The sequence below is a fragment of the Xenopus tropicalis genome, chromosome 7 (assembly GCF_000004195.4).
Source record: "Xenopus tropicalis strain Nigerian chromosome 7, UCB_Xtro_10.0, whole genome shotgun sequence".
In the NCBI taxonomy this organism is placed as follows: domain Eukaryota; kingdom Metazoa; phylum Chordata; class Amphibia; order Anura; family Pipidae; genus Xenopus; species Xenopus tropicalis.
The window spans coordinates 114,637,790-114,654,085 of NC_030683.2; positions in this window are offsets into that span (position 1 = coordinate 114,637,790).

Sequence of the window (16,296 nt, forward strand, 5' to 3'; positions counted from 1 at the left end):
CAAAGGGTCTGCTGTATTATCACCCCCCTCCCCTTTCCTACCTTTTTTTTTTTAAAAGAGCCGCATGGTGCGGGCCTGGAGGTGCACGAGGGAGGAGGAACTGTTTGTGCCGAGCCCCCTCAGAAAATTTCTTTGCAGGGGGGCCTGGCGTTACCAAGTTACTGGCAAGGACTGAAGTGAAGAAGAGACTAAAGAAACATTACAGTAAGCAAGTAAAGTTTATAATAAAGAGGAGAAGAAAGTAAATCAATCACTATTGTAAAAGCCTCTCAAGATATCTTTGTACAGTTATTAGTGGTGATTTACTCAGACCCCAGGCAGAAGTGCAAGAGAGAGCCCTATGGACATAGGGGGTCTATTGGTGGTAAAGTTGCACTCTGCACATCATGCCGGAAAAAAAAGACTGATGCCACACCCTAAATTATGAAAAGCAAGCCAGGGGGCAGAAGGGGGACACATACATGCTCCTGCCCCTCATACAGTGATACTGTGTGTATTCATGGGGCCAACTGCAAGTCTGTGGCAATTCAAATATAGTAGAAGGCAGAATGCATAAGAATTGGTAGAAAGCGCCCACTTTTACACTTTGCACCCAGCCTTTTATATTGTATTAATATAGTAATATTCTTCATTGGTAGTGCAATTTTATCTTATCTGTTGGATACTGGGGTCTAAACTGTACAAATATGGGATTTCTTATCTGGAAGCCTGATGTCCAGAAAGCTCCAAATTGCAGAAAGTCCATCTCCCATAGAGTCCATTTTTAGCAAATTTTTTCTCTGTAATAATAAAACAGTACCTGTACTTGATCCCAACTAAGATATAATTACCCCTTATTGGGGCAGAACAGCCCTATTGGGTTTATTTAATGGTTAAATGATTCCCTTTTCTCTGTAATAATAAAACAGTACCTGTACTTGATCCCAACTAAGATATAATTACCCCTTATTGGGGGCAGAACAGCCCTATTGGGTTTATTTCATGGTTAAATGATTCCCTTTTCTCTGTAATAATAAAACAGTACCTGTACTTGATCCCAACTAAGATATAATTACCCCTTATTGGGGGCAGAACAGCCCTATTGGGTTTATTTAATGGTTAAATGATTCCCTTTTCTCTGTAGTAATAAAACAGTACCTGTACTTGATGGTAACTAAGACGCACAAATCTACAATGGTGGCAAAATAATCCTATTGGGATTAATTGGTATTGTAATCCAAACTATGGAAAGACCCCAGGTCCCACACATTCCAGTTAACAGATTCCATGCCTGTGGTATAAATCACTGAATCCTCAACTCAAAATCCTCAAATAAAAGAAAAAATCACATGCCAAAAGAAAACGAAATTAAATATTAAGGCTGTTTAAAAAAACAAAGTATTGACCCAGACCTGTGAGGTTGGATCCCCCTTCCAAATTGCAATTATTGGCAGATTTCCATTTTAACTATAAGGGAGTTAAGGGATGAGGTAAGAGAAGCTGGGCCAATAGAACACAGAATGGAGGCAAAATACAACCCAAAATGGCCTCTGACTCACTAACACCATTATGGGAGCTAGAGAATACAAAGTAGGATGGAAATATCCAGGCTTGGAGGTATAAAGATAGTTCAGATTGATCCCTTACCTGGTGCTGATCAGCAGCTTAAATTCACATGGGATCCCCAGTGACTCTGCCCTCAGACTGCAGCACTTCCCTTAATATGAACAAAATAAACAGTTTTCTTATAAAGGGAAGTGATTCCACACTCACTAAGCGCCGCACTGAGTTCATAGCCCTGTCACTTATAATGTACAAAGAGCTTATTATTCTCTGTTTATATAGTGTCAACTTGTTCCGTAGTCCTCTACAGAGATTACACATCACCCTCTTCCCTGGCAGAGCTTAAGGTCCCCATACACGGGCCGATAGTAGCTGCCGATATCGGTCCCTTGGACCGATTCGACAGCTAATCGGCCCGTGTATGGGCAGAACCGAGCGGCCTGGCCGACCGATATCTGGCCTGAAATTGGCCAGATCTCGATCGGCCAGGTTAGAAAATTCAGTCGGATCGGCGACCGCATCGGCTCGTTGATGCGGCCCCTGAACCGACTGCCCCATGGGCAGATAGTGCCCGGGCTGGAACTGAACCTAGAACCCCAGTGCTGGAAGCAGTGTTACTACCTTTCTGGAAAAAAATACTTGTCTTCAGGTGTATTTATCTTTATTTCCTATTAATAATACTGCCCCTAAGGCTGTATCTATAAGTATCTATAGTGCAGTGGTACTGGGACCTATAAGTGTTTGAGGGCCCAGTAAAGCCATGTTGATAGAAGGACTTATGCAATAGCGGGGCCCAACCTAATTTTTACACTGGGACCCACCATAATGTTGCTGAGTCCTTGGGCTACTGCTTCATTCACTAAAACCGTAGAAGATCAGGGGATTCTGGGAGTCATAGATCAACAACAGTTGGAGAGCTGTAGTTTGGATTTTAGCAGCTCCATAAGTAGGGGCTCTAGACCTCCTTTGATACCAGGTTGGCCTCCTTTTCTGATTTGTGCCCTGATGCTGCCATGATGGCTGCTCTGGGTTCTGCAATGCATTAAATGTAGAGGAACATATTTTTTTTAATTTCCCCCAAATGCAAAGATATGGGTTAGAGCAGTGATCCCCAACCAGTGGCTCGGGGGCAACATGTTGCTCCCCAACCCCTTGGATATTGCTCTCAGTGCCCCCAAACCAGGTAGTTATTTTTGAATTGCTGACTTGGGGGCAAGTTTTGGTTGAATAAAAACAAGATTTCCTACCAAATAAGCCCCCTGTAAGCTGATAGTGAGCATAGAGGCCCCTAATAGCCAATCACAGCCCTTATTTGGCTCTTCCATGAACTTTTATGGTGCATGTGTTGCTCCCCAAGTCTTTTTACATTTGACTGTGGCTCATGAGTAAAAAAGGTTGGGGATCCCTGGGTTAGACCAACATTCCTTTTTTTGTCCCCAGCAATTCCTCCTAGTAATACATTTTAGAAGTGTGTCCCCACATTCTATAGTGGATCTGGCCAGACCCCTTTGGTAGAGATAATCTCTTCATCAAAGAAGCAATAACAATGAATGGACCACATAAGCCCAATCTAGAGGTGATACTATGACATGGAGCAAAAAGTAGTTTAACAAATAGGCAAAGTGAGCAGATCCACAATGGTGAATTGCCATCTGGTAACCATACTTATTCCACTGCTTAATACATAGCCCCAGAATTTTCTCTCAAACCAATAAATAAGGTTGAGAAGACTGCCTCATACAGAAACAAAAGGGATTCTGGGAATGAATTCCAAACTCTTAAAAAAAATCCCATTTACATGGGTTTATCCTATAGGCTACAGCTCACCCACTGGGTTTAAAGCTGAACCCAGTGGGAGAGCTGTAGCCTATAGGATAAACCCATGTAAATGGGATTTTTTTTAAGAGTTTGGAATTCATTCCCAGAATTCCTTTTGTTTGCTCTCAAACCAAAAAATCTATGATTTCTGTATTAAGGTTTTTATATTTAAATATTATAGACAAAATGACTAGTGATCGCCACCTAGTGGCCATTACTAACTCTGCATTAGGGCACTGGCAAGTTCTTACACTTTTTTAAAAAAAACACTACAAATAATACATAAATAATGTAACACAGGTATAGGACCTCTTATAGAGAATGCTCAGTACCTGGGGTTTTCCGGATAAGGGGTCTCCATACATTAAGTCTTCTGAACAATAATTAAACCCAATAAACCCAGTAAGATTGAATATATCTTAGTTGGGATCAAGTACAGGTACTGTTTTATTATTACAGAGAAAAGGGAATCATTTAACCATTAAATAAACCCAATAGGGCTGTTCTGCCCCCAATAAGGGGTAATTATATCTTAGTTGGGATCAAGTACAGGTACTGTTTTATTATTACAGAGAAAAGGGAATCATTTAACCATTAAATAAACCCAATAGGGTTGTTCTGCCCCCAATAAGGGGTAATTATATCTTAGTTGGGATCAAGTACAGGTACTGTTGTATTATTTCAGAGAAAAGGGAATCATTTAACCATGAAATAAACCCAATAGGGCTGTTCTGCCCCCAATAAGGGGTAATTATATCTTAGTTGGGATCAAGTACAGGTACTGTTGTATTATTTCAGAGAAAAGGGAATCATTTAACCATTAAATAAACCCAATAGGGCTGTTCTGCCCCCAATAAGGGGTAATTATATCTTAGTTGGGATCAAGTACAGGTACTGTTTTATTATTACAGAGAAAAGGGAATCATTTAACCATTAAATAAACCCAATAGGGCTGTTCTGCCCCCAATAAGGGGTAATTATATCTTAGTTGGGATCAAGTACAAGATACTGTTTTATTATTACAGAGAAAAAGGAAATCATTTTTAAAAATTAGATTTATTTGCTTATAATGGAGTCTATGGGAGGTGGCCTTCCCATGATTTGGAACTTTCTGTATAATGGATCCCATACCTTAAATAATAATTCATACTCTTTGTGTGGACATTTGTTTCTTAACTTCCTTTCCCACCATGCTCAGCATGAGAGGCTGACATGACTGCTACAGCCCTATCTCTGTGAGGGCTCAAATGCCCAGGGGTGGCAGATTGGTTTACAGAATCTCCCACCCACACAAACTGCAAAGCAATAAGCTCAATCCTTATTGACTTGTGTATAGGGCCAAAACCGCAGCCTCCCCTGATAATTGGTCAGGGTTTGGCCAGATTTCAGACTGGCTGGGAAATCCCATTAGCGGAGGACCCCATTAGGCCTTTGGATGACATTGTCTCTTAACAGGTCTGCACCATGATCCAATTCTTGTACCTGATCAGCTCAATCTGACTGAGCAAATGGGAGGCCAAACCGGGCACAAATGTGTTAATTTGACAACTTTGCTAAGCAGTGGAATTTGCAGTAGATTTGTAGCCAAGATCAGTTTCTCCAATGTCTGCGATCTGCTGTCAAAGGGAAACCGCCAACGTGGGCTTCTCTAAAAATTCTCCAAATAGGATCTAAACACATCTAATCAGTTTAACCCTGCTAGCTGGATTTTTTAGACATGTTCCTGAATTTTCAGTAAATTTACTCTTTAGATTGGGTCGCCACCTTTTTTCTATAATATTGGCCTCCAGGTTAGGGGTGGGCTGTGAAGTCATTTGGGGCGGGGATATGATGAATGCGGTGGGAAAATGGTTGGGAAAGGGTAAATGAGACTAGTAAATTGGTGGGGAAGTGGGAAGAGTGGGCTGGGAAATGGGTGGGTAAGAGGAGGGCCTGTGAGTATAAAGGCTGATGAGCAGCAGAGAAGGTGAGGGAAGGGGTGGATTTATAGAGTACAGGTATAGGACCTGTTATCCAGAATGCTCGGGACCTGGGGTTTTCCGGATAAGGGATCTTTCTGTAATTTGGATCTCCATAACTTAAGTCTACTAAAAATCATTTAAATATTAAATAAAATCAATAGGATTGTTCTTCCCCCAATAAGGATTAATAATATTTTAGTTGGGATCAAGTACAGGTACTGTTTTATTATTACAGAGAAAAGGGAATCATTTAACCATTAAATAAACCCAATAGGGCTGTTCTGCCCCCAATAAGGGGTAATTATATCTTAGTTGGGATCAAGTACAGGTACTGTTTTATTATTACAGAGAAAAGGGAATCATTTAACCATGAAATAAACCCAATAGGGCTGTTCTGCCCCCAATAAGGGGTAATTATATCTTAGTTGGGATCAAGTACAGGTACTGTTTTATTATTACAGAGAAAAGGGAATCATTTAACCATTAAATAAACCCAATAGGGCTGTTCTGCCCCCAATAAGGGGTAATTATATCTTAGTTGGGATCAAGTACAGGTACTGTTTTATTATTACAGAGAAAAGGGAATCATTTAACCATTAAATAAACCCAATAGGGCTGTTCTGCCCCCAATAAGGGGTAATTATATCTTAGTTGGGATCAAGTACAGGTACTGTTTTATTATTACAGAGAAAAGGGAATCATTTAACAATGAAATAAACCCAATAGGGCTGTTCTGCCCCCAATAAGGGGTAATTATATCTTAGTTGGGATCAAGTACAGGTTCTGTTTTATTATTACAGAGAAAAGGGAATCATTTAACCATTAAATAAACCCAATAGGACTGTTCTGCCCCCAATAAGGGGTAATTATATCTTAGTTGGGATCAAGTACAGGTACTGTTGTATTATTACAGAGAAAAAGGAAATCATTTTGAAAAATTAGAATTATTTGCTTATAATGGAGTCTATGGGAGATGGGGATCACATACCTGTATTACAAATTTAAGGGCAAGTACATGGCTGGTAAATTTGTAATTTGTTTGGTGATTTAAATACTGGCCAGGTGGCAACTCTTTCTGTATACTGGGCAAATAATAATGTAGTTTTAGGCCCCCACACACAGACACATATGTACACTGGCTATTTGGCTCAGACCCATTTGTTGTTATGCCCCGGGCACATACCAGGTCGGTGCTTTTCTAGCTGTGATTGGAAGCACCAGAGAGTCCGATTTACAACAGGGAGTAGATGGCATTTGCCTTGGTGCCCAGCCTGAGAACACATTACATTTTATAACAAGGTGTAATTCTTTTTAAACAAGGGTTTTCAACCAGTTGTTAGGGGATGATGGGAGTTGTAGTTCTGCAACAGCTGGAGGGCCACGGGTTGGACAAGTTGGTTTCCAGACTTTATTGCTATTTCACATTCTAAGGCACATAGATCCTACTCATATGAATGGTGAGGGCTCTGATAAATACCCTGAAGTGGATGCTACGATAGAGCAGAGCTTGTTGCTAGCACAGAAGCCGGTGGTACCCCCGGAGCACAAGTAGTAGAAAGGCACATACTCTCAGACTGATTTAATGTGCTCCGGCACAGACAGTCTCACTGCAGCACACAGGCTGGCTCCCCACACCGTGCAGTCAGCGCAGCCCAGGCCTGCAGCCATCTGATAGAATGCACTGTGCAGAGGTAAGGAATCCAGCTCTTGTCTATATATCATACTGTATGGGTGTCAGTTATATTCAGTGAGGGACAGACACAGTAGCAGGTAGGGCTGGGGCTGCTGGATATTGGGGGCTTGGATTCATCACGCACAAGTGCCTAGGGATGCTGTGGGATGGAGCAATAGGAATGCATGGAGGGATAAATGAAACTCTACCCCCAGATGCAGAATTGGGAAGGGAATGGAATCTACATTCACGGCAGCTGCATTCATTATATTGCCTTCTACCAGCGGCTGTGCCCCTCTGTCCCACACCCATAGCCCCCGCTACTGTTTCCTCACCTCCTCTATTCTCCCCCTGATCCTCCTCTGTATTCTTCCCCACTGCCTGCTCTTTCACACCCACTCCCATTCCTTGTTTTGTCTCCCTGCTCCTTAATGTCTTGCCCCCCAATCCCCCTTTATCTTCATCTCCCTTCATTTCCCTCAACCATCTCTTTCCACCCCTACGCCAAGGGTTTCAGATGGATGTTCTGCTGTGAGACCCTTATCATGTATGCCAGGCCAGGTAACAAGGCATCGGTATGCCAGGGAGAATCTGGGTATCACCCATTACCATAAAAATACAGTGATGCATCATGGCATGGGCGAGAGACACAAGGCTTTTCCCTTCATACAGGAGGAAAATAGGCAACAATGGGGATTCCCAACTCATCTCCAGACCATAAATGTTACCAGGGTGTGGTGCAGGTAAAATCCAGTCAGACTAGGGTACTTGAGTCAAGGGCCCACCACCCAGTCCTTGCTGCCCAAGCTGCCCTACTGTGCTTTGCTAAATTATTGATGTGGAAATCATGGCTTTAATGTTGTTTCATTGCAAAGTTGCACTCTGGTGGCTAGTTTGGGGGCATATGGCAGGGCCCTACAGTATCAGAGCCCAGCAGGATTTTTCCCAGTATCACGATGGGCCAGTACAGCCCTAAACACTAAAGAAAAGAAGCCAAGTGCAGTCCTCCTCCATTCAAATATATTTGCCAAGCAAATTATACAAAGAAGCACTGCCCAAGCTATGGCCCATCAGATATCATGACCCTAAAGACACTCCCCTTGCCCTGGTTTTTAGCAGGCCCGGACTGGCAATCTGTGGGTTCAGGCAAATGCCAGAGGGGCTGCTGTAAGATGCCATAGACAGTCACTATTTATTGGGCTAGTGGGGGGCTGTTTGTGTCTCTGTGTACTTGGAATATCAGGGCCTATTTTGACTCCCAGTCTAGACCTGATCTTTAGGATCTAATGCTACCACAGTGCTAAGGCCACATAATCTGGAGGGTCACCAGTGGCCAATTCCTGCACCAGACCTTGCATAGCATTGGGGCCTGGCCATGTAAACATTGATTCATGCCTTAGAGCAGGGGTCCCCAACCGTTTTTATCTGTGAGCCACATTCAAATGTAAAAAGAGCTGGGGAGCAACATCAGCATAAAAAAGTTTCTGGGGGGTGTCAAATATGGACTGTAAATGGCTATATGGTAGCCCCTAAGTGGACTGGCAGCCTAGACGAAGGTCTGTTTGGCAGTACAACTGGTTTTTATTCAACCAAAACTTGCCCCCAAGTCAGGAATTCAAAAATAACTCCCTGGTTTGGGGGCACTGGGAGCAACATCCAAGGGGTTGGGGGGCAACATGTTGCCCCTGAGTCACTGGTTGGGGATCACTGCCTTAGAGTTTGCAGCTTACATTAGTGGATCTTCCCATATATGCACATATGAACTTAAACAAGGATAGTGGAATTAAAAAGCTAATTATACAGTAAAGCCTATGGGCACGCACCAATTGTATGTTGTCTTTCACCATTGTTTTCATTGCATTTACTTTACCTTGACTGAAGTGCTGTAATTATCAGCCTCTGGCGGATATAAAAACTGCACGGCGTGTGTTTAGCCCTAGGATCTCGGTTTAGTGCTGCTGATAGTGTAGGTTTTCTTATTACAAAGATTCTTAAGCCTCTGTAGACTGCCTGGTAATGCAGGTTTTACCTGCCCTGTGGCACAATGTCATTCTATGTCCTCAGATTGTGACTGGTCTGTGGGGCTTAGAGGGAGGGACTGATACCAGGAAGTTACAAGAAAATGAAATTTCCCCAATGCGTTACTAGTGTTCGTCCATTGTATAAAGCAGTAGGTAAATAATAGTCTTAGTAAGGAATGTGTACCTACCTGCAATAAGCATTACCTAGTCTTACAGACAATCTTCCAACTGCTTCTACCCTATAGGACCAGTGGGCAAACTAAACAAAGAAGCTCTGCTAGGCCCTAATAGCTGAATAGAAACTGAAGGATTGAGTTCAGGTTTATAAATGCTGGTCCAATTTGAATACATAAACCAGTGATCCCCAACCAGTAGCTCGGGGGCAACATGTTGCTCACCAACCCCATTGACGTTGCTCCCAGTGGCCTCAAAGTAGGCGCCATTTTTACATTTCTGGCTTGGAGGCAAGTTTTGGAAACACAGAGACACGGTTTTATCCCAAGCAGAACCTCCTGCAGGCCAGCAGTCACATGGGGCTACCAAATAGCCAATCACAGCCCTTATTTGGCCTCCCCAAAGAAGTTTGGCGGCTCACCAACAATCTTGTGTGGCTTATGAGTAAAAAAGGTTGGGGAATCCCTGACTTAAAGTATAAGTAAATATAGTGAATGTAAAATAAATGAATGTAAAATTGATGAGAGTGGTATTTTAAGCACTTTTCCAATTTACATTCACTTTAAATTTTTTTTAATTCCGAGATATTAAGAGATAATATGTTTTTTTTAATATGAATTAATTTTGTTACAACAGCGCCACCTGCTGGTCAGTCGAGGAACTTGTCAGGAGAAAGAAAGAGGGCTGATCTGATGTTCTTCTGGTTAGGGAAGCTCAGATAACGTTTCTCACGTCTAGGTGGCCATACACGCTAAGATCCGCTCGCTTGGAGAGGTCGCCAAGTGAGCGGATTTTCTCCTGATATCCCTACAACGAGTATAGGCGTTTGTCGATGCAGGGACTGCATCAACCAGCCGATGCTGTCGCCGATCCGACTAATCTTCAAACCTGCCTGATCGAGATTTGGCTGATTTCAGGCCAGATATCGGTTGGGCAGGCCCGTCGTTAGTGCCCATACACAGCCCGATAAGCTGCCGAATCAGTCTAAGGGACCGATATCGGCAGCTAGAATCGGCCTGTGTATGGCCACCCTAACCAGAAGAACATCAGCCCAGCCCTCTTCCTTTCTCCTGACAACTTCCTTGACTGACCAGCAGGTGGCGCTGTTGTGACAAAATTCATTCATATTAACAGTACTTTATCCCTTAATATCTTGGAATTAAAAAAAAAAAAATAATAATGAATATAAATTGGAAAAATGCTTAGAATAGCACTCTCATTAATTTTACATTCACTTATTTTATTCTTTAACCCTGGATATGAAAATGTTATTCCACGAGCAACACACTTCTCCAGTCTTGAGCATTGACTCCCAAGAATTGTAGCAGCACCCTATGGAAAAATTCTGGAAATGTCATGGGGGTCAGCCATCTTTAGCTTATAATACTAAAGATAAGAACCTTAAAATCGTTGAGGAATGCAGTATAGAGTTCAACATTCCAACTCAGTCTGGGCACTAAACAACCCAATAGCTAGGTGTCTCCAACCTTCTGCTAGCAGCTTTAGAACGCCTATGGCTTTTAGGTGCCAAACCAATGTGTAAAACATGGCACCAATGTACAATTTCCATCTTTATAAATATGCCCCATAGTTACTAGCAGTTTTCTGAATGTTCCCCATCCCTGTTTATCTTATGTCCAGCATAGACCTTGAAATGCTTGAACTAAATGTCCAAAACCTTCTGGTATGTGGCAATAGCATTAGCAATGCTAGGGAAATCTAATTCATTATTCATTATTATTATCCCTTCAAATCATCCATTTTTGGATCAAATCAGTAGTGATCGGTGATAGTAATGCCATAAAGTTCATAAAAGGTTTGTAGGGCCCATAGAGATGTTCTGATTGGCACTCTCCTCTCTGATCAAGTATCAAGAACCCAAGCTTGGCATTAGGGGTGTAAGTACAGAGGCAGCAGACCCTATGGTAGAGGACCCAGTAATGCCCAAATTAATGGGAAATTTTGATAGAGGTATGGGACATCTTATCCGAAATGCTTCGGACCTTGGGGTTTTGCAAATAATTGATGTTTCCATAATTTGGTTCACCTTACCTTAAATGGGTTGTTCACCTTTGAGTTAACTTTTAGTGCAATTTAGAGAGTAATATCCTGAGACAATTTGCAATTGGTCTTCATTTTTTATTACTTGTATTTTTTTAAATTATTTTACTATTTGTTTAGCAACTCTCCAGTTTGGAATTTTTAGCTGTTATCTGATTGCTAGGGTGCAAATTCCCTTAGCAACCAGGGACTAAGGTAGAGTTACAATGAGAGACTGGACTATGAATAGGAGAAGGTCGGAATAGAAAGCTAAGTAATAAAAAGTAAAGCAAAAACATTAAAACTGTAGCCTCATAGAGCAATAGTATTTTGGCTCCCGGGTCAGTGACCCCTGTTTGAAAGCTGGAAAGAGTCTGAAGAAAAAGGCAAATCATTCAGAAACTGTAAAACAAATAATGAAGACCAATAGAAAAGTGGCTTAGAATTGGCAATTCTACAACACACGAAACATTAACTTAAAGGTGAAGCAATGGCCTATCCTGTAATGTTGGAACTGGTCAACATACCAATGTTTTGGGGCCCTAAATTTAATTTGCTGTGGGGCCCAGTAACATATAGTTACACCACTGCTTGGCATCCCCACAGAAGGCGTTTTCTCAGTGTAGGGCAGTGATCCCCAACCAGTGGCTCGGGGGCAACATGTTGCTCATTAACCCCTTGGGTGTTGCTCCCAGTGGCCTCAATGTAAATGGGCATTTTTAAATGTCTGACTTGGAGACAAGTTTTGGAGGCATAAAGACCATGCGTACTGCCAAACGGAGCCTCCTGTAGTCTGCTAGTGCATATAGGGCTACTAAATAGCCAATTAGAGTCCTTATTGGGCACCCCCTAAAAAAATTTTCATGTTTGTGTTGCTCCCCAACTTTTTTATATTTAAATGTGGCTCGCAGGTAAAAAAAAAAAAGGCTGGGGACCTCTGAAATATTTGCAATTTGCAACACCAGATTTCTAGTTAAGGCGCCAAGAGGCCACCCCCTCCTCTTGCCTTCCCTCCCCTCGCTTAGTTTCTGTGTGTCCGGTCCCCAGTGCTCAGTATGTGAGCCAAGTTCAGCTGCGCTGGGCGGCATGTGGCCCCTAACTTTGTGCCGCCCTAGGCCCGGGCCTCTATGGCCTCACCACTAATCCAGACCTGTATATACATATTGCTACAGGAACATTTAGAAGCTACTGTAGCCATTTCAAAACATTTAATGCTCCACCTTTGTACAGAAAACAATGCATTTTTATCCTCAAAGAAACTCGTTATACAGGATTTGGAGGAAATTTATGATGGCTTTACTGCCAGTTATGATCCACCCGCACGTGAGATGTTGCCTTTATAGCTTAGGAATGATTGCTGTGAGCGCTCAGGCGCAGTATAGGTATTGATATATATATATATAGAGGTATTGATAATAATCATTAGGGTCAAACATAGGGGTAATGTTAATAAAAGCAGGGTCGGACAGGGGGGTGCAGGGACCACCAGGGCTAGTGTCGGACTATCCCACCAGGATACCAGGAAAACTGGGCCCAGGTGTCAGGGGGCCCTCCTGCTTTAGCCTATTCCATGGTCATTCCCTATTTCTGTATGGATATCTATGGATAGATGGAAGAATAGAACATAGAAAAGAGACTAGAGTAATAAAAAGTTTGAGGGAGGAGAGTATGAATTAAAGTTCTGAGAGGGCCCATGGTTCAGGGCTTTCTGGTAGGCCCCTGGCATCCCAGTCTGACACTGAACAGGGCTACTGCCCCAGGTGCCCCTGCACCCCCAATGGGCACTACCACAGCCTTCTCCCCCCCCCCACCGAACGCACGTAAATCAAGCACGGATTGGAGTAGAGAGACCAGCAGTTTAGGGGAGCGCCCTGCCAGGATCGGATCTAGGTTTTTTCCTGGTGCCCCGGCTGCCCAGTCCGACGATGAATAAAAGCCAATGTTTGCCCAGGGGCATTAACCTGGGCATTAACCAATCGGCAAGTAGCACTTACTTGTCACCTGTTTAAAAGCAAACATCCTATTGGTTGCTATGGGTAACTGCACCTAAGGAAACTTAGCGGCTTTTATTAAGTATGGGGGCTAGTGCCTATAGATAACTGGCCTTCTAGGGTACCATGGAATATCCTGGTAGGCACCATTTTTATGTAATACATAAATGGGGTTATGTGATAAAAGGCACTAAGTTTGCCCAGGTGTGCGTAGATTGTAAGCTCTTTTGGGCAGGGCCCTCTTCACCTCTTGTATCGGTTATTGATTGCTTTATATGTTACTCTGTATGTCCAATGTATGAAACCCACTTATTGTACAGCGCTGCGGGATATGTTGGCGCTTTATAAATAAATGTTAATAATAATAAATAATAATAATCCCCTATCAACCAATCAGCAGGTAGCATTTACTGGTTACCTGTTTAAAAACAAAACATCTGATTGGTTGTTATAGGTTACTGCTCCTGGGCAAACGTAATGCCTTTTATTACATAGGGGGTATATACATCAGACAGTGGCCCCAAGATACCATGTTTTCTTCAAGACCCACCGACATCCAGTCCAATTCTGTATGTATAACAATATTATGGGGTTAGGGTTATTATATTATCATTTACACCCACTATACAGGAACTGCCACCCTTAATTTCTACAATCACATTGCTCCCCTTAGCGGGTCTCCTTAAACTGAAACTCTGCTTTCCTAGATATTTGCTCCTTTATTCATATTCCTGTCTATCAAACCACTGTCCCTAGCAACCAGACAACAGCTGAAATTCCAATCTGGAGGGCTGCGGCATAAAAAGCTAAATAATTAAAAAAAATACATTTTAAAAATAAACAAGGACCAATTGAATAGGTTGAAGACACACTGGGCTACTAGTAGCAGCTACTTTTTCATGGCTACTAAACTCCAGAAAATACCCTTCCATAGGCAATACTGAGAATTGCCTCTGCTATAACACCCACAGAGACAGTTATCAGTAAATGATCAGCATTGTCTATTTTAGTAGCTATGACAAGTAGCTGCTACTAGTAGCTCCGTGTGTCTTCACCCTTAAGTTGCCATGCTGCTTCTCCCTCCTCTATCCCTATTGGGAGCACAGTTACCTACACTAAACCAGAATGCCTTTATACCCACATAGCTGGCCATTAGGTGGAAACATAGGCACAATTTTTCCACTTCATTAGCCCCCAACAACTAGCCAGGCGGCTGCTTTTATGAATGTAACTCCATTAGATCAGTAGACTCTTTTCAATGCTGCTGGCTTTGTTTTCCCATGTCACCCCCCTATTCTCATTGATATGCCTCAGTGTGGGATTTGCTATGAAAGGTGGGCTCGAGAGCATTAAAGGACACACTCAGACCCCAAAGCTATTCTGCGCTCTAATGATGGGTATTTGGAAGCTCACAATAAAGCTCCCCCTGCCACCCACCCTTACGCTTAGCCGGCAATTAGCATGGAGGTCAAGGTGATTGACATTTGGTGTGACCATTTCACCTGCAGGGGGGCTTCTACTGGAAGAACCCCCATAGGCTCCTGCTTTGTCCCATCTGTCCCTAAGCTGGAAAATGTTAGCGTGGAGCAGACACAGAGGCACATGGCACTGAGCGAGCAATTCCCTTGATTATATTTATTATGGGTCGCCGGGCAGGGCTCACAGTGACCAAATCAGTCCCAGGGACTGTCATCCTGGGCCTACGCAGCACATGGTCCCTCTCATATGTATATATTATAGTTATATTAATGAGGGGCATTCATATATTTTTTTTTTTTAGAAAAAGCCAAACACTTCTGGGTTATCTCTGTATAACCAACTGGAATAAAAAACAAAAGCACCCCCCCCCACCACCAGGGTTGGACTGGGGGTGCAGGGCCCTACAAGTGCCCAAGCCAGCCATGTCCCCCGCACCTACTAACCCCCTGCAGGGGCCCCTGCTGAGCCTCCATTACCCCCCCGCAGAGCCTCCATAAAATCCCCCTTGCAGGGTCCCCCACCTGACATTCTACCCTGAGCGTGCATAAGTTTAACTCATCGGGGAGGAACAATTGGCAGGTGGAGTGCCGGAAAGGGTCAGGTCTGGCCCAATAGAGCCGGGGCCCACCCACGGTCGGACTGGGGGGTGAAGGGCCCACTGGGGCTACCACCGCCGGGTCCCCGCAGCCCCCAAGGTACCTCCGCTGACGCATCCCCCCCCGCCGCGCACCCCTGATCCACCCCCCCTAACATCCTCCCCTGAATGTGTGTATGTGAAACATATCAGGGGAGGACATTGCTGGCCAGGGCAGCGGCAACAGGGTCGGACTGGGCTGCTGGGTGCCACCAGGGCCGGGGCCCACTGGGTTTTTTCCTGGTGTCCCGGCGGCCCAGTCCGACCCTGCCCACCACCAACAAAGGCTAATGGGGATTTAGGGAGTTGTAGTCTATTACCAGCTGCTGGCTGTATAGATGGTAATAATCATATCATGTCTTACAATTAGGGGTGCTTAATTTTTTTACAGATGACATCACTAAGCCCCGATTATAACTGATGACATCATTAGGCACCGTTTATATTCTACAGGTTATTGGTGGCTCTTGTGTATCACAGTATATTGGCCAGAATGTTACAGAACTTGCTCATTATACATGAAACAATTTATTCTGTGCAAATACAGTTGTGGGCTGGGGGGGGGGGGGGGGGCAGAGAGAGGAAGAAGAGCCCACTTGTTGCCGCACAGGGTACAGAGAGCGTCCCCAGCCAACACAGCTCCATTCATGATTTTACTGTGGGTTGCGCAGCTGGGGGGGGGGGTCCCCCTATCACAGGGTTTAACTGTTTCTAGTGCCACGTCCCCCACTCACTGACAAGATGAAAGGCTTGAGGGGGATCCAATACGGCTGGAAGGTTAAGAGACCCCCTTCTCAGTGCTGCCCAGATGTCTGCGGAGAGACGGCCCTCGCCCCCCCCCCTGTAGTGGCAATGGCTCCGCCCGGCCCCGCCCCTTATGCAGCGCTTTAGCTGGGTGACAGCGCAGCCCCGCTCCTTATTGGCTGGAAGTTTTTATTATAAGCTGCAGAACTTTTGTCTGAGC